The sequence below is a fragment of the Sciurus carolinensis genome, chromosome 11 (genome assembly GCF_902686445.1).
Source record: "Sciurus carolinensis chromosome 11, mSciCar1.2, whole genome shotgun sequence".
NCBI lineage: Eukaryota > Metazoa > Chordata > Mammalia > Rodentia > Sciuridae > Sciurus > Sciurus carolinensis.
This window is the reverse complement of record NC_062223.1, coordinates 11,366,526-11,385,245: the sequence shown is the minus strand read 5'-3', so window position 1 is coordinate 11,385,245 and position 18,720 is coordinate 11,366,526. Positions and strand designations below refer to the sequence as shown.

General features: G+C 62.7%; 2 protein-coding genes across 6 annotated transcripts in view; one reads left to right on the top strand and one right to left on the bottom strand.

The window, feature by feature from the left end:
• Positions 1–18,720, bottom strand: part of Macrod1 (mono-ADP ribosylhydrolase 1) — a 134,540-nt gene that overhangs the window by 19,529 nt on the left and 96,291 nt on the right. The window lies entirely within an intron of this gene.
• Positions 10,529–18,720, top strand: part of Flrt1 (fibronectin leucine rich transmembrane protein 1) — a 75,348-nt gene continuing 67,156 nt past the window's right edge. For all 3 annotated transcript variants that reach the window (XM_047515778.1, XM_047515775.1, XM_047515777.1), the window contains exon 1: positions 10,529–10,897. The gene's annotated coding sequence lies outside the window, so the exon portion shown is untranslated. The remainder of the gene's footprint in view (positions 10,898–18,720) is intronic.

Below are 18,720 nucleotides of genomic sequence, written 5' to 3'. Positions count from 1 at the left end.
CAGGGAGCAGGGGCCGCAGGGGCCTCTCGTTGGTACTAAGTGTGTCCCCAGCAAGCTTCAACATGGAGTCTCGATGGTCATCCTGACACAACTGCCCGTCTTGTTCACAGAGGGGGAACCTGGGGCCCAGAGAGGCGAAGCAACCACAGGCCTCAGGAGCAGCCAGCACACTGCGGCCTTGGCCCAGTGGCTCCACCTCCCGGGACCTTAGTGTCCTCATCTGGGAATGGGGAGGTCATTTAACTGAGGCCTTTCTGAGCCCCTGGTGATAAAATTAAAAATTAAAAATGGCTGTAAATCTGTCAGGGCTGCGTGGGGCCTTCCTCAGTCTTCCGATGCTGTAACAAAATCCCTGAGGCGGGCGCGGTGGCGCACGCCTGTAATCCCAGTCGCTTGGGAGGCCGAGGCAAGAGGATTGTGAGTTCAAAACCAGCCTCTGCAACTTAGCAAGGCCCTGTCTCAAAATAAAAAATAAAGAGGGCTGGGGGTGTGGCTCATGGTTATGCACCCCTGGGTTCATTCTCTGGTACAAAAACCAAACCAAAACAAAATGCCTGAGCCTTGATCACTGATGAAGAATAGAGGTTTATTCAGCTCTCGGTTCTGGAGGCTGGGAAGCCAAACGGTAGCATGGACACCTGACGAGGGTCTTCTTGCTGCACCACAGCATGGCGCGGGGCTCCGCGTGGCGACACAGAGCGCCATGTCCTCTCAGGAGGCCACTAATGCCAAGGTGGGGCCTCACCCTCAGGACCTCATAGAACCTACATCTCCTCCCAAAGGCCCTGCCTGGGGTTACCATCCACATGTGAAGCTGGGGTTGTTTCCAGCACATGAACTTTGCGGGGACGCACCCACCGGAGTCGAAGCTGGGTCCAACGGTGGCGGCGGACAGGGAGCCAGGGGCCCAGGCAGGGAGGAGGCTGGGGTTGTGGTAGCAGCGGTTTCTGCCTCTGGAGGCCGGTGTGTGGTCCGCAGCCTCCTGGGGCCTTGGTGGGTGAGCAGTGCCGTCTCACAGGTGGGAGGCCAGGGTGCGGTGAGTGTCCGCCGGGGAACGTGCGGCGGGGCGGTGGAGGTGGGACCTGGACCCTGGGGTCTGAGTCTGGAGCTGGACTTCACCAGGTCCTGCCTCCACCTGGCTGGCTCTCCTCGGCGGAGCCCCCACTGCGCCCCTCCCAGGGGAGCCCAATGGCCCCAGCAGGCCCCCTTCCCGGACTCGGCTCTCCTTCCCGGTGGCCCGACTCCAGGCCCTGCCTTTCCCCCTGCACCTCGGATCAGCCTCCCTCACCCCTGCACCCCTCCTGGCTCCCCAGCTCCTGCCCCGGCCGCCACACCTCTCCCTGCGGAAGCTGCCCAGTCATTAGGCTCCAAGGAGGTCACTTGGCTGTGGCCCCCCCGGAACTGGGACTCTCTGTCCCCTTCCTGCCTGCCTCTGCCAGGCCCCTGGAGACCCAGCTCCTGGCTGGTACCCCCAAGCGGGACCCCTGGTTCCTGGCAACACAGAAGTCCCCGGACACTCCTCTCCAAGCCCCGTCCCTAGGCACCTCCCACACACTGGTATTTGGTTATGCAAGAAATTCAGATTCATTGCCCCAAATTGGATAATATACATAAACAAACAGCAAGAGGAGAGTGAGTCACCCTGTCGCTCGGCAAGCAGTCCGCCGCTCATCCCTGTAGGACCTTCCACAAAACCGAAAATGGCCACTAAGGCTTTTATCAAGCAAAGTCTCTGTGCCTGGCCCTGGGCCAAGTGTGCGGGGTGGATCCGTCCTTTCACCTTCTCCCAAGAACCTGACGAAGGGGTCCTGTTATTTTTGCCACTTCATAGATGAGCACAGAGTGAGCAGTTCAGAGAGGGTGAGTGGCTTGCTCAAGGTCACACAGCTGGCTAGCTGGGGAGCTGGGTTGGGATCAGGCAGTCTGAGTCCCAAGAGCACGGAGCTCTGTGCCTGAGGTGCTGCGGGACCCCCAGCTGCTGCCTGGGCCTCCCCTCCCCCGGGAGCCAGGGCCAGGCACTCAGCGTCCCGCCATTAGCATATCCATGAGCATCCCTGAAACCCAATTACCCAGCCAGCTTGGGCCCCAGCCAGTCCAGCGTCCTCTCCATCCCTGCAGGAATGAGGGGCTGGGGCCCAGGCAGACCTGCTGGGAGAGTGCAGGTTTCAAGGAAAATAGGGGGGCTCGGGAAGGCCATGGACCCCCCAGCTCAGCGTTGGGGGATCTCGAAGGCAGCCTTGCTTCCTCTGAGCAGCTCCAGCACCATAGTTTCCTCCACCCAGCTTGCTGGGTGACCCAAGGCAACCTCATGCCCTCTCTGAGCTCCAACTTTCTTCTGAAAGGAGACATGTGGCAGCCGTTTGGGTAGAAAACAAACCACAGGGGACAGAGGGGACACAGTCCAGTGTCCCCACCTGGAGGCCCACCAGCTACTCTCCCCTCCCCCTGCAGCCCTCAGCCGCCCCCAGGTGGGCTCTCCCAGCTCCTGGGGTCCTTTTCCCTTTATGTTTAGCACATAAAATCCTGTGCACGTACACGAGTGAACGCTATGGTTTGAACATGCCCCCAGAAGCATGTGCTGGAAACATAAACCCCAAATTCACTTGTTGATGGTGTTTGAAGGTGGGCCTTTGAGAGGTGAGGTCATGAGGCTGGGGCCCCACGATGACATGGGTGGCACCCGAGCTGGCAGAGCACCGTGTCACCATGTGGAGCCCGCGCCATGCTGTGGTGCAGCAAGATGGCCCTCGCCAGGGGCCCATGCCATGGTCCTGGGCTTCCAGGCCTCCAGAACCCTGAGGCAAATGAACCTTTAGCCTTTGTAAATTACCCAGTCTAAGGCATTCGATTAGAGCAACGGAAAATGGACCCACGGCCTGGCCTAAAGGCAAAGTGGCAAAGCAGTTGACCCGCTCCCTGCAGAGGAACCACCTCCCTGACTCAGCGAGAACTTTTTTTAGAGGTTTACTACGTGTACCCTGTGACAACAGGTTCCCTAGGTTGCTATGGCCCTGGAGAGTACACGCGCTGCGAGGTTTGTCCACCAGGCCAGTGCTGCCGGCCCAGGTGGAGATGCAGAAGGTTCCAGATGAGGCAGCCCCACACCCCACCGTCCTCTTTCCCCACCGACAGGTGCATCCAGCTTCGACCCTTGCAGGCCATGGTGTGCATCTGTGCACGCCTGTGTGCACTGTGCCCGTGCGTCTCTGGAGCAGGTTGCAGGGCTGTGGTATAGGAGCATCTTTACTAGTTATTGCCAAATTGCTCTCCAAAGTGGTTGTTCAGATGATCGTTTTAAAATATAAATTAGATCATGTCACTTCCCTGATCAAAACTCTCAAATAGCTTCCTATTATGCTTAGAACAAAATCCATATTCCCCTCCACCAACTCACGGCTGCATTCCAAGCTCTGCTCTCCCCTCCCCCCAACTTTCTGGCCTCCTGTCTTTTTCTCAAACAGCTCTGGCTGGCTCATGCCCCAGGGCCTTCGCACATACTGCTCCCTGTCTCACACACTCTTCTTTTAGCTCTTCCATACTGGCTCCTCCTTATCTTTCAGGTCTCGACTCCTTTAAGGGGCCTCCCCTGATTACCCAGTTAAAGTATCTCTGCCTAGTTCTCTCTCTCTCTCTCTTTTTTTATTATATATTTTTTAGTTGTTGATGGATCTTTATTTATTTTTATGTGGTGCTGAGGATCGAACCCAGTGCCTCACACAGGCCAGGCAAGCGCTCTGCCACTGAGCCACAGTCCCAGCCCCTGCCTGCTTCTCTTATCACCCTGCTGACTTCCTGTGGAGCCCACAGCATGGTCATTTGCTTGCTGGTTTATCATCGACTGGCCAGGTAGCCCATGGCAGGAGGCCTAGTCTACCTGCCTCATGCCTGGGTCCCAAGGGTCAGCATGGGCCTGGCACCCAAGGGCTAGTCTCAGGACCACTTATCCCTTCAAGAGGCATTGCTCCGGCACCGGGTCTGGCTGGAAGGTGAATGCAGTGCCCAGCGGTGTGTGGGGTGGGCCGTGGGAGAGGGAGGGGACAGCAGAGGGGGATGCACTGAGCCGAAGGTGCAGGGGCAGCCAGGGGCTCTCCTGGAACCTTCCCCACAGCCAAGGGGAGTCATGGAAGGTGCTAGAGGCAGGGAGCAACAGGGCTGGACTGGCACTTTAGATTCTCTTCACCAACTGAAGGAGGTGGGGCCCGGATGCACAGAAGACTGCCCACGGCTTGGGTGGGAGGTCACACCCCAGGATCCTCCCTGGACCCCAGCAAGGGCCCCTCGACTTAGCCCAGCCCCCGACCTTGTAGAGTTAGGAATCTGAGGCCCTAGAAGGAGGAACTAGAAGACAAGATGCTGCTGAGGGTCCTAGAGTCAGGGGCAGCCATCAGACCCCCTCCAGGGCCTGGGGTCCTGTGGGGACAAGACGGCAGCCCAGCGGGGTCCCTGCCCTGCCCACCTCAGGGACCCCCGGCTTGGGCGTCCCCTCCTCTCTGCCCTCCCATCCTGGGCTCCACTCGGAGGAGGGACAGGGAGGAGGAGGCTGGCCCGGCCGCCATTGGTATGCGAGGCCCGGCCTCGGCCCTCGGCGGCGCAACCTTCCTGCTCGGCTCTTTAAGAATCCCTCCTCGCAGCGGCCGCGTGGTGGTTGCCGGGCAACCGCAGCCCGCCCCGCCCCCACGGCTGGCGCCGGCTCCCCTCCCCCCCAGGCTCCGCCCCTCCCCGCCCGCCCCGCCGCGCTCCGAGCGGCACCCGCGGCCTGGCCGCAGGGGCACCTGGCCTGGCAGGTAAGGGCCTGGGAGTGACCCCACGCAACCCTGGCCCCGCAGCAAGCTCGGCACCCGGGGTTCGGAGAGGGGACCCAGGCTTGGCACATCCTTCCTGAGCACCCCGGAGCACCCAGGCGGGGCAGGCGGGGACTGCTGGGGCGACCGGAGAAGTCCCGCTTTCTCCCCCGGAACTCTGGGAGGGGACCCGGGGCTCAGGCTTCAGTGGTTTCTCTGCCCCACGCAGCTGGGGACCCGGGGAGGCCAGGCATGCGGAGCTGCCCGAGTCCCGTGGGCAGGTGAGGGGCAGCGCTTCTCTCTGCAGCCCTCGGGGCCTGGCTGATCGAGCTGGGCCCTGGGACCCGGGCATGAGGCCTCAAGAGCCCCTGGGTGTGGGGGAGACTGAGGCAGTAAGCCATCTTGGACAGGGACGGGATGGACAGGGAGGAGGTAGGAGGACTGGAGGCCTGGGCCCCCAAGGACCCCCAGCATCCTCCCTCTCCCGCTCCTCGCCCGCCCGCCACGGGGAGCCGGGCATCTTGGGCTGACCTCTGCTTGGAGCAGCCCCGCCCCTTGCCCACGTGGCGGCCCCTCCCCCACTGCCCTCTCCGTGGCCCTGGCTGCCCAGCTCCCCATGCTGGTCCCTCACCTGGCCTTCGAGACACAGCTCACATTTCCTCCTGAACTCCATGTGTGTAACAGGTGCATGCTGGTGAGTCGAGGGATGCTAAGGTCCCCACAGAGAGCAAGTCCTCTGCTGGGTTAATGGCTGGCGGGGGCAGCCCCGGCATCTGGAAGGCTTGGGGGGTAGGGGAGGTGGCATCACTGGTGGGAAGAAGAGGAGGCTCCCGACGGGAAGGAGGGCCCATCAGAAAGGCCTGGGCCCCACAGCCTCGCCTGCTGGGTAGGCGGCGCTCACTCAATGTCCTATTTCTTGATTCAGCAAAGCTGAATCATGAGCAAGGTGCTGTGGCAGGTGCTGGGGACACACAGGGACCAAAACAGACCCTGGCTGTGACTTCCCTGTGCTCCACACGTGCTAACCAGACACACATCCCTGGGTACAGACCCCATCCTAAGTCACGTGCTGTTTTACAACTGTCCAGGGAGGAAGACCCCCTGATGAAATCATCAGCCATGCCCTGATTCCAGAGTGGCCAGTGGCATCCAGAGACTGAAATGAAGTCACATGGGTAGTGGGTAGTCACAAATGGAGCTAGGGCCACCACCAAGAAGCGCAAGGGAGCAGAGAGAACAAGGTTACAACTGTGGGTGGGTGTTTGTCCTCCAAAATCCATGTTGAAATTTCATCCTGAAAAGTCATATGTCGATGGTGTTTGGAGGGGTGACTTGGGGAGGTAATTAGGGCCAGAGAGGTCATGAGGGTGGGACCCCCATAATAGCATTAGTGCCTCCTGCCTGTCTTCCTTAAAGGGGGGCAGTCCTAGCCAGGCGGCACATGTCTAGAATTCCAGGGACTCGGGAGGCTGAGGCAGGAGGATTGCAAGTTCAAGGCCAGCCTGGGCAACTTAATAAGGCCTTCAACAAATTAGTGAAACTGTCTCAAAATAAAAAATAAAAAGGCCTGGGGTGTATTTCAGTGCTAACCACTTGCCTAGCATGGAGGAGTCCTTGAGTTCAATCCTGTTTCTCTCTCTCTCTCTCTCTCTCTCTCACACACACACACACACACACACACGCACAAAGGCTCCTCAAAGAAGGCTCGTACTGGATGCAGCCCCTCAACCTTGACCTCCAGAACCAAGAGCTGAATAAACCTCTTGTCTTTATAAATTACCTAGTCTGTGGCATTCAGTTATAGTAAAGAAAATGGACAAAGACAGAGACCCAGTGAGAAAGGTGGGATAAAGGAAGGGTTCTTGGAAGATAGGATGACTGAGCTTTGGTCTACTGGTGAGGAGGAGTTGGTTAGGCCCATATGGGTGGAGAAGCATGGAGCAGTGGGACCCTTATGTCAGGAGAAGGAGGGGCTCAGAGGCAAGGAGAGGGAGTGTTAAGGTGGGCGCTGGAGTCGGCATATGGGGTGCTCTCACCCTGGCCTGCAGCTTCCCTAGGCCAGCGGCCTACTCTGATCCTTCTTTGGGGCCCACCCTGCTGACAGGGCCTTCCTGGGAGGAAAGTGACCTCATTCCACTGGACTTATTTCTTCTGTGCCTGTTCCTTGGAGCACATGGTCTGAGACCTTTCTCCTGGACTGGAGGCCTGTCTCCCTGGCTGTCCCTGAAACTGCTCTGGATCCACCCTTGGAAGGGGAACCAGTGTTCTCAGGGAGGCACGCTGACCCCCGTGTGGTGCACAGGACAGCGTAGTGCAGAATTTGGGGGGTACGGTGGAGTTGGGAGCTGGATCACGAGATGGCCGGAAGTCGCTGCTGAGGGCCGTTGAGCACGGTGAGCCCCCACAGGTCCCGTGCTCCTGGATTCACGTAAACATCCCAGCCTGGGAGCCGAGGGTTGGGGTCAGGTAGGCCAGCACTCAGTGTCTGGGACTCTCTGGGACCCAGGAGCCCCTGGGAACCACAGATGCAGGGAAGCTGTCCTCTGAGACCCCCAAAACAGGAATGGGAAGTCTCTTAAGAGGCCCTCCAGCTGTAAATGGGGCTGGGAATCCACCCCCTTCCCCAGGAGATGGTGCCGAGCTGGAGCCCGTGTGGACGGCTGTGCCCCAGGTGAACTGCTGCTGTCTGTCTTGGTGTCGACCCTGGCCACTGTCCCAGGATGGCCTCATGCCTGGATGCCCAGAACAGAGCCTGCGGGAAGGTCCAATGGGGAGGCCTGTCCCTCCCTTGAGTCTGGTCATTTGCTTCTCCGGCCCAGAAGAGGCCCAAGCGAGACCAAGAAAGTCTGACAGTGGTGAGTCGAGTGGTCGCCACACTTCACAGTATACACTTTCCTTAGGACCTCACCTGGGTCTTAGGACTCAAGCTGACCCCCCAGCCCTTGGAGCTCTGCGATGGCCACATGAGTGTAAGGGACAGGTGTGGCGAGGCTGGGCCGGTGCCTGTGGCCTGCAGCTGGTCGGAGGTGAGGCTCTCAAGCAGAGCCCAGAGCTGCCTGCAGAGGCGGCGGGTGACTGGGGAGGCAGGGTGCAGCGGGCAGGACCAGGGTGACCTTGGCTGGCCAGTGGTAGAGTCCCTCACTGGGCCGCTGGACACGGCCTGGGTTACTGCTGCCCTGGGAGTTGGGAGCTCAGACTCGGCGAGCTCAAGGTTGAAGCCACAGATTGTCGTTGACACTGGCCCTTTGCTGAAGGCATCCTCCTGGGTGCCCAGCTTGTGGGACTAGCTCTGTCCTTCTGGGCCTGCACCACTGACACATGCACGTCACGGAGCCCGCGGCGCCCAGGAGTTCCATCTTCCTCAGTCTCAGCCGCCTTTCCTGCTCCCGGAATGACCCTCCCTCTCAGGTGCCCTCCTCATCCCCAAGTGGAGTCGACTCCCCAGGCCGCCAAGCCCTTCACGCCCGCCCGGCTGACCTCGGCCGCCTTGTCTTCCACCTCTGACTCCCATCCCCCAGCTCCGACCAAGGCTTGCTGAGCAGTGTGGGTGCCTTTCCCCGTCTTGAACCCATGAGCAGGCCGCAGTGAACTTCTGCTGACCCTCCAATACCCAGGTCAAGAGCCACCAGCCCTGGGCAGCTGTCCTGGACATCCCACCTGATTCAGGCCCTGTGTCAGGAGTCACCTGGTAATGCCCGTCTCAGCTGCACCTGCCGAGGTGCCTGGCACACCTGTGGAATTCCAGCTTCGCCAGGGTGAGGTCCAGTTGGGCCTGATTCAGCCCGGGTGCATGCGCCTCGGACGACACACAGTGCACAGCGGGCTTCGACAGCCTTCCCTGAACGGCGTGCAGCCCGCAGGCGTGGCTGAGTGAGCAGGTACACGTGGAATACCACACAGCCATTAAAACCACAATTACCAAGATGCTATTTTGATATCTAAGTGCCACACATCAAGCAGAGCTATATCCAAACCATCCACTCCACCGCCGGCCTGTGCTGTCATGGGGGAGTCAGGGACGGAAGGGATCAGTTCAGAAGAGGAGGGACACGCACACAAATCTTGAGCCACACACCAAGGGATGCGATGGAGGAATGATGAGCCCCAGGGCCCCACATCCATCTGGGGGCCTGGGGAAGCAGAACGGAAACGGCTGCTCTGTAAAAATTACGGCCGTCACTGCGTGGACCAGCCTGGAAGGGAGCAGAGGCATGGAGGCTGTTGACGCCACAGGGCGGTGGCATTGTGGGTGATATTTTCTTTCTTTATTGTTGGTATAATGCTGTTTGGGCAATAAATAAAAATTGGGAGAAAAAATAGCTGTTTGGTGAATTGAGTGGAAAAGCAGGAGAAGGAAGAAAGGGAATTAAATTAGGGGGCAGGGAGGTGGGAGGGGACTGGAGAGGAAGAGGCAGGAAGGGTGAGGTTGGGTGCCCACAGGGGTCAGAGGTGGCAGCCCTGGGCCAGGGCCCAGTCTGCTCCCAGGTTGGGGGCAAGAGGGAAGGACAGGAAAGCCCAAGAGGAGGAGGAGCGGGACTGGTGTCCCCATGGGTGACCGTTTCCCAGAGGACCTTGAAGGATGGTAAGGAGCAGGGTGGGCTGGGCCCCTGGAAGGTCCGGCACAGGTCTGGAGTTGGGACAGCGGGTGGGAGGTGTGGGAACATATCTTCAGAAGGAAGTCTCAGCCAGATTATGGGGAGTCTGGGGTGGACCTGGGAGCAGTGGGGCCCTGCGGAGGGGGTGGTTCTGGGCAGAGGTACAGACTCACGACTGAGCTCTGTGACACCGTGACAAGGTACTATCAGGGCAGGTGAGGCTGGGTGGATGGAGAGCTCCTTAGTGTCCCAGAGAATGTCAAGAGGGTGAGGACAGACTTCCCAGACTAGGAGGAGACCGGTTAGTCTGACCACCTCCCATCGCCCAGACGCCACACTGGGGAAGTAGACTTCTCTGAGACGCAGGACAGGCCCAGCTACCTTCTGGTTCAAGGTCTCCTCCATCCTCATAAAAACCCTTGCAGCCAGGTCCTTAATGCTCCCATTTTACAACCAGGACACTGAGGCTTAGAGAGGTTAACCGACTTGCCCAAGGTCACAGTCATCGGTGCAGGAAGGAGCAGACCAGATCTGACCCAGGCTGCCCACTTAGCCAGCTGGGTGGGGCACTGCTCAGAGAGAACCCGGGGGTCAGAGCACACGCAGCAAGGGGGAGCGGCAGGTGAAGGGGTCTGAGTGGGGAAGGGAAACCAGGAGGGAGGAAGGGGTTACCTTGGCATGCAGAGTAGGCGATGGGTACCTGTTTGTGAATGAATGCAAGGGTGGACAGATGGATGGATGAATGAATGAACGAATGGATGAATGAGTGGGTGCAGGGAAGGGGTGTAAGGGGAGGCGGCGCGAGAACCAGAGAGAACCCCTTTCTCTCCCCTGCCCCCCCTGCGCTGGAGGCTGGCTTTGGGAGCCTCCCTCCCCCCACTCCCCAGCGGGGGCCGGCTCCCCATCCCGCCCTCACCCGCGGTCATTTCAGCGGAGGTAGGAGGAGGGGGACGCGGAGGCCGCTTCTCTCGGCTGGGCCAGAGTCCCCGCGCGGCGGCGCAGCCTCCCGCGCCGGGTCCCGCCGGCCAGTGCGCAGCGCGGCGCCCCCGCCCCCGCCGCCTCCTCCCCGCCCGCCGCCTCCCCTTTTCCTCCCTCCTCCCTCCCCGCTCCGCGCCTGCACGCACGGCCCCGCCGCCGCCGCCGCCGCGAGGGGAGAGGCGGCCGCACAGCCCGGTTCCCCGCGCCCTGCTCGCCGCCGCCGCCGCCGCCGCTCGCGCGGGCGCCGCTGCTGCCTTCGCCCAGCCGAGCGCACCCACCCGGGCACACGCACCCCGCCGGCGGGCGCAACCCCGCGCACTCCTCCCGCGGCTCCGCCGGGCGCCCGAGCCGGGCAGATGCGCCGCCGCGCGCCCCCCGCCCCGGGCCCGCCACCGTGCTCCGCCGCGCGCCGGGGGCTCCCCTCCCGGGCCCCCCGGGCGCCCTCCGGCTCCGGTTCCCGCCCGCTTCTTGGAATAACCCCGGAGGCTCCAGCCGTCGCCGCAAAGTTTCCCGAGGAGACCCGCCTCCCCGGCCGCTGCGCAGGTAAGGCAGGCTGCGCGGGGCGGGGGCCCGGGGCCGCGGGTCCGGGACAGGGCGCTGGGGCGGGGCCGCGGGTGCGCCGAGGCGCAGCGGGAGCGGGCTGCCCGGCTTTGCCCCGGCGCAGCGGGGGGCGCCCAGCCTTTGGGGTTTGGGGTGGGGGCCCTGAGTGGGAGCTAGAGCCGAGCGCCAGTGGCGCTGGCTCCGCCGCGGGGAGGCGCGGGGTTCGCGGCCGGCGGCTCCGCTCCCCCGAGCAGCGGCTGGGAAGGGCGGGGGCTCGGCTGGAGCGCGGGACCGAGCCCTTGCTGCGCCCCCGGGGAGGTAGCCCTGCCCGCGGGGGGCTCCAGGCGGGGCAGATCGGTCCCAGCTCCTGCCCCGCACCCGGGAACCGGAGGGTGAGGGGCGCGTGGCGAGGGCAGCGGGCCGGCCCGGGCGCCTCGCTCCCGTCCCCACCAGCCGCGTGAGTCACGGTTAGAGCGAGGTTTTATTTTTAAAACGACTTCAAGGGGGGCACTGGCAGCCTCCAACTTCCCTCCCTGTGCGCGCTTTGGACTGTCAGCCCCGAGTCGGTGGGGGACTGGGGCCGTGCACCTGGCGGCTGGAACAGGGGGACTTCGGGGCTGGGGGCGCAGCGGGGTGCCCCTCCCTACAAGGTTTCAAGACCAGGAGACAACAGACCCGGCGCACGCCCCTCGACGCGGGGACAAGAGGCCCACGGGCGGAAGGCTGGGGAGCGTTGTTGCCCAGCTGCAGGGAACCGTGGCAGATCAGAGCTCTCCAAGGAGGAGAAAGTTGTGAAGCGGCGACATCAGGGAGCTGCCCCAGGCTTCCCGGTGGCCCCCGGAGGGCTTCAAGGCTCTCTGGGGTATGTGACTTTGAGGGAATACAGCCCATCTGGGGTGTGCCAGGCCCCGGAGGCCCAAGCCAGAGCTCTGATGTGAATAAATGAAGCCAAGGAGAGGAGGTGGGGGCTACCTGGGTCCAGCCTCTCCTCACCTTGGCCCCTGCACCCTCAGGGAGGATGGAGACCAGCCCCACCCACACCCCCTCCCCAGGAGGCTTAGGGGTTGGGGAGGAGGCTGGGTGCTGGGGACCCAGGAGCTACTGGTAGAGGGCTATGGGCTGGCGCACCCTCTCCCTGCCCAGTGGCAGTGGGGGAGGCTGCCACGCTCAGGGGCTCCAGGCTCAGGTTTCTGGAGTTGAAAGCCAACTGCGTTTCTTCCTGCCAGCCCCAGGAGGAGAGCGCAAACATCACCTGTCAGCTGGTGCTGGCTCCGTGGGCGACCGTGCAGGGCTTCCTCAGAAGGTTTAAAATGGAAATGGCCCAAGCTGCCAGGACCAGTGCCTGGGAGGGATGCTCCCAGCTGGGTTGGCAGTGAGGGTCCTGGGAGGTCTGAGGGGCAGGAAGAGCTGAGGGGCTGCCACATCTGGCTGAAGGGTCAGCCACGGGCAGGCTTGAGAGCAGCACGTGTGGGGTGGAGGGGCTAGGTATGGGCGCCCCACCCTGAGTTCCCGCACAGACAGAATAAATCGGTCGAAAAATTCTCCCCAGCAGAGCTGAAGACCGGCAGGCCAGGCCCCAGCCCACTCACCCCAGGCAGTGCAGCCTGGGGCCAGCTTCACCCAGACCCGGGTCTGTGGGTCCACGCTCCACCACTTACTGGTTCCAAGTCTCTCCATCCCCCCGTGCCTCAGTTTCCCTTGGTAAAATGGGGTTGCTCGTATGCACCACCTGGGCCTCAGCGGGGGGGTGGGGACTGCTTTGTAAAACGTATCTGCATTTGTTGCATTTCCTTAATAGTCCTGCTCCTGGGCCTGGGTCCAGGGGGTCCTCAAGGGCTGAGGGGACCTGTAGAGACCTTGGAAGTTTGGGGGGGTCAGGTTCCCCTACCCAGTCATGTGCTGTTGCTGGACTGCATTCACCCTTACCCTGGCTCTACGCAGCAGTCCCCCGCTGTGTCCCTGCTCTTGCGTCCTCTGAGGCCTCCCGAGGAAGCCCCTGGGAGATCCGCCCAGCCTGTTTCCAAGGCCATGGAGGGGAGGGGGTGTGGCCAGCCCATGTGTCACCTGCTGCCAAGGCAGCACAGAGGGGTGTTGGCCCACAGGACTGCACACTGAGGCCTGGTGGCCAAGCTTGTGTCACCCACCGGGCCACCCGGGCCTGAAACCGCCCCAAGGACCACTGTGCCCCTGCCTCGGTGGGAGGACACAGCAGCTGTCCTGCCCTCTGAGAATGCGAGGGCGCCCAAGGCTTGGGTGAGCAGGGAAAGATGGTGCACGGAAAACATGGGCAGATGGCGTGTGCACTCCGCTCAAAGTTAGCGAGAAAGGGACTGGAACCCCAGGTGGCCCTGCTGTAGCAGGTGTCCAGGGACAGAGAGGCAGGCCTAGAGCTGGCTGACTGCCTGCCAAAGTCCAGTGTGGTGGCTGTCGTCAAGAAGTGGCTGCTCTGGTGCAGGGGGACAAGTCCCCTGAGGCCAGCTGGGCACAGCAGCCTCTGCAAGGTCAGGTGGGCCCAGGCGGGGGTAGAGGCGGGCAGCATGGTGCTGGCTCACACTTTTTGCCCGTGGGAGTTGGGGACCTCCTGGCAACCCCGTCTCCAGCCATCCAGATTGCCCCAGAGTCAGGGTTGGAAATTGGTCTCATCTCAGAAACGGGGCCTGTCTGGGGCTTTGCAAGGAGACTTCTGGCTGGGCAGGAGCTTTTGCCCCAGGGTCTGAAAATGATGTCAACCACCTTGTCATCCCAGTTGGTTCTGTTCCTAGACATTGGGAAGCTGCCCCAGGGAAGGATTTCTCTGCCTGACTGACTGACCTTCCCCAAGTGACCAGACTTCCCTGGGCCTCAGTTTCCTCATCTGTAAAGTGGAGCAACAGCAGGTGACTCATACAAGGTTTCTAGTGCAGAGTTCATGTTTAGCAATATGGGTCCCCTCTGGTCCTCATCCCTGGTCCACTCTGGGCTGGCACGTTCAGCTTCTTCAGGCCTCTGGCTACCAAGGAGAACTGTGGTGGTCCCTGCCCCAGCTGTCAATATCTGTTCTGCGATGGGCTCTCACCCCTGTTGCCAGGGGCTGCCAGCTCCAGTACCTGGTCCCAGGAGGCAGTGGGAATGCCCAAGAGCCACAAGAGGAGTGGGGTGGAGCCTTGGCTTTAGGCCCCTTACTGGCTAGAGCATGCCAGGGGTGTGGCCAGAGCCTGTGTGTTTGGACACCAGAATATGGGCGTGGCCGGGGGTCCCAGTGTCCTGCGGGCAGCACTGGGGTGGCTGAGGTGGCCTTGCTGGGCTCACCGTCAGGGGAGAGCACTGGCTCAGGCTTTAGCCCTGGCTGCTGCCCTTGCTGCTCAACCCTGTGGGTCTACAGTGGGGTGACCCCTCCCCAGAACCTGGGCTGTTCTCCCTGACACAAAGCTCAGACCCCAGCCAGGGCACAGGGTGGCTGCATTCTGTCCTCTGCTGGGGGGTGGTCGTCCTAAGCAGGCTGGAGGGAGGCGCAGGTGGAGGAAAGGACAGCGCCCTGCCCTGCCTCCCCACCCACAGCCGCCTGTTCCCTAGCAGCAGCTGGAGCCTGGGGGTTCCATGGGCGCTGGGCCTGCGCTGGGCCTGCGCTGGGCCTGCGCGGGCCTGTTTACGGCTGCCCGTGGCCCCCAGGGCCCCGCTGCTTCCCCAGGGTCCACAGCGCTGCAGATGATGTCAGGATTCTGGGGCCTCGACTCGCTCCGTGGAAGACATGTGCTGCACTCGCTGCAGCCCTGGGGCTCCGATTCCCAGGGGGCGCTGGTGTGGGCTGCCCGCACCTGGCTCGGCACAGGCCAGTGAGCAGGAGAGGACCACGGGAGGCCGTGGGGCACCAACACTGCGGGGCGCCTGTCCCTCCTGCCTGCCCTCCCTCCCTCGCCCTTCCCCTTCTTGCCTGTCACTCATTCACTCATGAGATCACGGAGTACCAGCTACCGCCAGGGGCTCTGGGACAGAAAGTTGGCCCTCAGGGAGCGTGTGGGTGGGGGGTCAGGTACTAACCAGATGCACCCCCCAGCTGTGGGCCTGGGGCTTCCTGGGGAAGGGGTGCCTGAAGGGTGAGCTGGAGTTGGTGAGGAGGGACAGCCCTAAGGGCCTGGTGGACACAGGAGCTGTATGCAGACCCCTTGGTTGGTGTGAGGAGCTGGGAGGGGAGCGGGTCCCTAGGCCTCTGGAGGTCCGCGGGGGCTGTTTGGAGCTGGTCATTGTCTCCCCAGGTTTCTGCTGGCCTGGCCATCTCTGTCATTCAGGACACCCAGGCTGGCCCACTCCAGGCCCTGCCTCAAGGACCCGCGCTAGTTCCCCAGGGTGGGCTTCCCAGGCCCAGCACGTGGGTCCCCTGCTCCTGAGGGCTGTGGATTCACCTGAACAGGCAGGTTGTCCCAGCACGTGATGGTGGCCAGGGACTTGGGCACACTTTGATGAGAGCGGTGGGCCTGAAGAACGGGGTTCCTGAGACCCTCCCCCAGTTCTGTGTGCTCCTGGTTTGGGGAAGGGGTGCTGGCTGAGAAGGGGACGGGGTGCAGGCAGAGAGAAAGGAGAAGAGCCTGGCCCAGCTGTACGGGCTCAGCTAACCACTAGGGGACACTGCCTCCCAGGCAGAGTGCCGGCAGAACCCAGGCATCCGGTGCAGGGCTCCAGGTGCGCACGCTGGGCCCTGGGGGCGGCCGGGAGGCCGTGGCTGTGCCGCTGGGGGGCTTTGTGCTTGATTAAAAGTGGGACTGTGCCCGGGTTGTGAAGCCAGCCTGGCTCTTCCTCCCTGCGGAGCTGTCGAGAAGCAGCTCCGTGGCAGGGGCTCACTCCCTTTTCCCTCCTTCTGCCTGAATTAATCGTTGGCACCAGATTACAACAGATTTAGCAAACTGTAAAAAAAAAAAAGAGAGAGAGAGAGAGAGACAGGGAGAGAGAGGGAGAGAGAGGCAGGGAAGGCTGGGAGGAGAGGGCGTTTATCTACAGAGGCACATTGCTCTTGGAGAACCTGTCCCCCGGCCCCTACGCTCCTCCACCCGTGGGGACGCCTGGGGAACGCTGCTCAGGAAGATGTCCTTAAGAATGGCGCTGGTGCCTGGGGCTTCTCCTGCGGGCCATTTGCCAAGGGCTGCCTGGTGGAGGTCCTGCCTTCGGGGGCAGCCGGGGGATGCAGGCCTCGGCCGGGGAGGAGGGTGGGAGGCCCCGCGGGAGGCGGGGATGGCAGAGGGCAGGGTCCTGTCTGTCAGTCACGGCAGCAGCCCCCCCGGCCTGTGCTGGGCCTGGTGCACAATAGGGGCTCAGTCCGCGGCGGGTTGAATGAGTGTGGGGGTGAACAAGTGACGGGCACCTCAGGAGCGGGCCTGTGGCAGCAGGGGCCAGCCTGCCTCCTGAAACCTCTGGGGATGGAATCCACTGCACCGAGCGGCCCCTCAGGGACATGCTGCCCCAGGTTCAGGATCAGATGTGGAGGTCTGTCCAGCGGCTGCCTGTTGGCTTTTCTGGAATGACCCTGACTTAAAATCCTCCACAGCTAGACCTGGGTTCAGGAAATCTGGCTGCTGGCAGCAGAGCATCCTTCCCCAGAGGCAGGGCAAGCTGCAGAGGCTCATGGGAGTTTAGCCGCGCTCCGGTAAGGCACAGCATGGGGAAAGTGGCCCCTGCCCAGGGTGGGGGCTCCTCCCCTCGCTCATTCTCTTCCGGGCAGCAGCCCAGGAGGGCCAGGTCTGGAGCTGGCCAGGGGTCGGGAAGGGAGGCAGGTGTGTGTGGTGCACACTTCTCAGATGCTGCCACACGGGCTCACGCCTGACTGCCTTCCTCCGCTCCCGCCCTGGGCCAGCACAGGCTCTGGCAGGACGCGCCACCCCACCTCCAGGAAGCCGGTGCCAAGAGGAGGCTTGAGCGGCAGCCCCTACCCAGTCCCAGGGCCGCTGCCCGTCCTGCCCCCAGACAGTGGCCCTCTGACACCAGTGCAGTCTTGCTGGCCCCTCCCTGGGGAGGGGGTGGGTGCAAAGGAAGGAAGAGCCAGAGTGACAGCCCTCCCTCAGCCTGCTCCCACTGAGGAGCCCCACGCAGCCTGAGCCCTGGCCCGGGAAGCGGGCTGTCAGGTAGGCAGCGGGCAGGGCCACCACCTGGCTAGCAGGGGGGCTGGCCCAGCGCTCAGGCCCGCGGTGCTGGCTGGTGAACAGAGGGCTCTGAGGAGGGCCGGGAGTTTTAGAAGCCCTCTCTGGCTCCCCCTGAGGCTGCGCCCCTTAAAGACTGCTCCCCTGTCCCAGGGAGGTGGGCCGTACGCTCCCTACCCCCAGACCCAGTGGGACGCTCGGGGCCTCCGCTTCCCTACTGCTGGACAGGGGTTGGACCATGGCCCCGAGGGCCCAGCAGGGCCACCCACAGCTCTGGGACTCCAAGCCCTGAGGCTTCCCTGGGCTCGGGCTAGTGAGAGGCGCTGGGCAGTGCCACACCCCAGCTGCCAGGCTCTGCCAGGCTCTTCTCGGTGGGTCCTCTTCCCACAGGGAAGGGAGACTGAGCACAGAGCGTCGACAGGCTTCGCCAAGGCCACGTGGAAGTGGCACGCAGTAGGGCTGAGGGATGAGAGTGCTGGGCTCTGGGTTCGAGCCCTGCCTCTGTTGGTGCTCTGGGGACCTCACTTCCCTCTCTGTGCCTGTCTCACACCTGAGGAACGGGACAGGAGCGGGCTCTCCCAGGGGAGCAGGACGGTGTGAGCGTCCCCGCAGGGGCTTGGTAGGGCCGTAGTCACTGGGCTCGGCAGCAGGACTGGGACACTGGCCGTGCCCACTCTGGGCACCCGCCACCCTGGGCACATGGGCAGCTCATTTGCTGAGTGGACGCGGGCCCTGCGGGTGGCAGTGGAGCGGGTGGGGAGGGGACTCGGAGCTACTCCGTCCTGAGGAGGGGGCAGTTGGCTCTTGGTTACTCTGGGGTGGAGCCGCTGAGGCCTGGGAGAGGGCAAGAGCGAGAGCATTAGGGTCCCCTGTTGGGTCTCCTGGACCTGCTATGCAGCAGACCTCAGTTGCCGGTCTGGGGTCGGCTGTGCCCGCCATGTATTATCTGGAGCACTAGGTGGAGGACCCCACCGCGCAGACTCTGTGGGGGCCTCACAACAGCCCGTTTCACAGGAGAAAACTGAGGCTCAGACAGATAAAGTGATCGTCCAAGGTCACACGGCCAGGCTGTGGCGTCTTCTGGCACCTCCCCTGAACACATAGCAGAGGCGGAGAGTCCTGGTCGCAGCCGTGGTGGCTGGCACCTGCTCTGTGCCCGCCTGTGCCTGGTGGTGGTGGGGACCCCAGTCAGCCTCCGAGGCAGGCACCAGTGTGACCCTGCTTCCACTGCGGGATAATAATATCCTGGGATAAACGGAGGCACAGAGCGGTGCAATGACCTGTCCAAGGTCACACAGAGGAACGGCGCCACAGCCACGTTCGCTGAGCTGTACCAGGTCCCAGTCTGTCCGGGATCTTTTGTGCCTCCTGGAGCTGGGGACCTGCCTGGGGCTGCTGGGCTGTCCCATCTGGTCACCAAACCTCACACCTCTCTGGAACCCTGCTCCCTGGTCCCAGATCCAGCCTCATTTCCTGAGACCCCACTGTGTGCTGGGTGTGGTGCTGGCATGTGGGGCAAGCGATGTCATTTAACATGCCCGTGGGGGGCAAAGGAGAGGTGGCCAGGTGGAAGGCGGTCCTTCCTCGAGGGGACTGGCCTCGGCAGACGTGTCCAGGACAGTGGACCTGCCTGCTGGGCTGGGGCAGAGCGGCCTTGTGGTGGTGGGTGGCGTGTGCGCTCCCTCCGCTGAGCATGCTGGCCCCGTGACGTCAGCAGGTGGC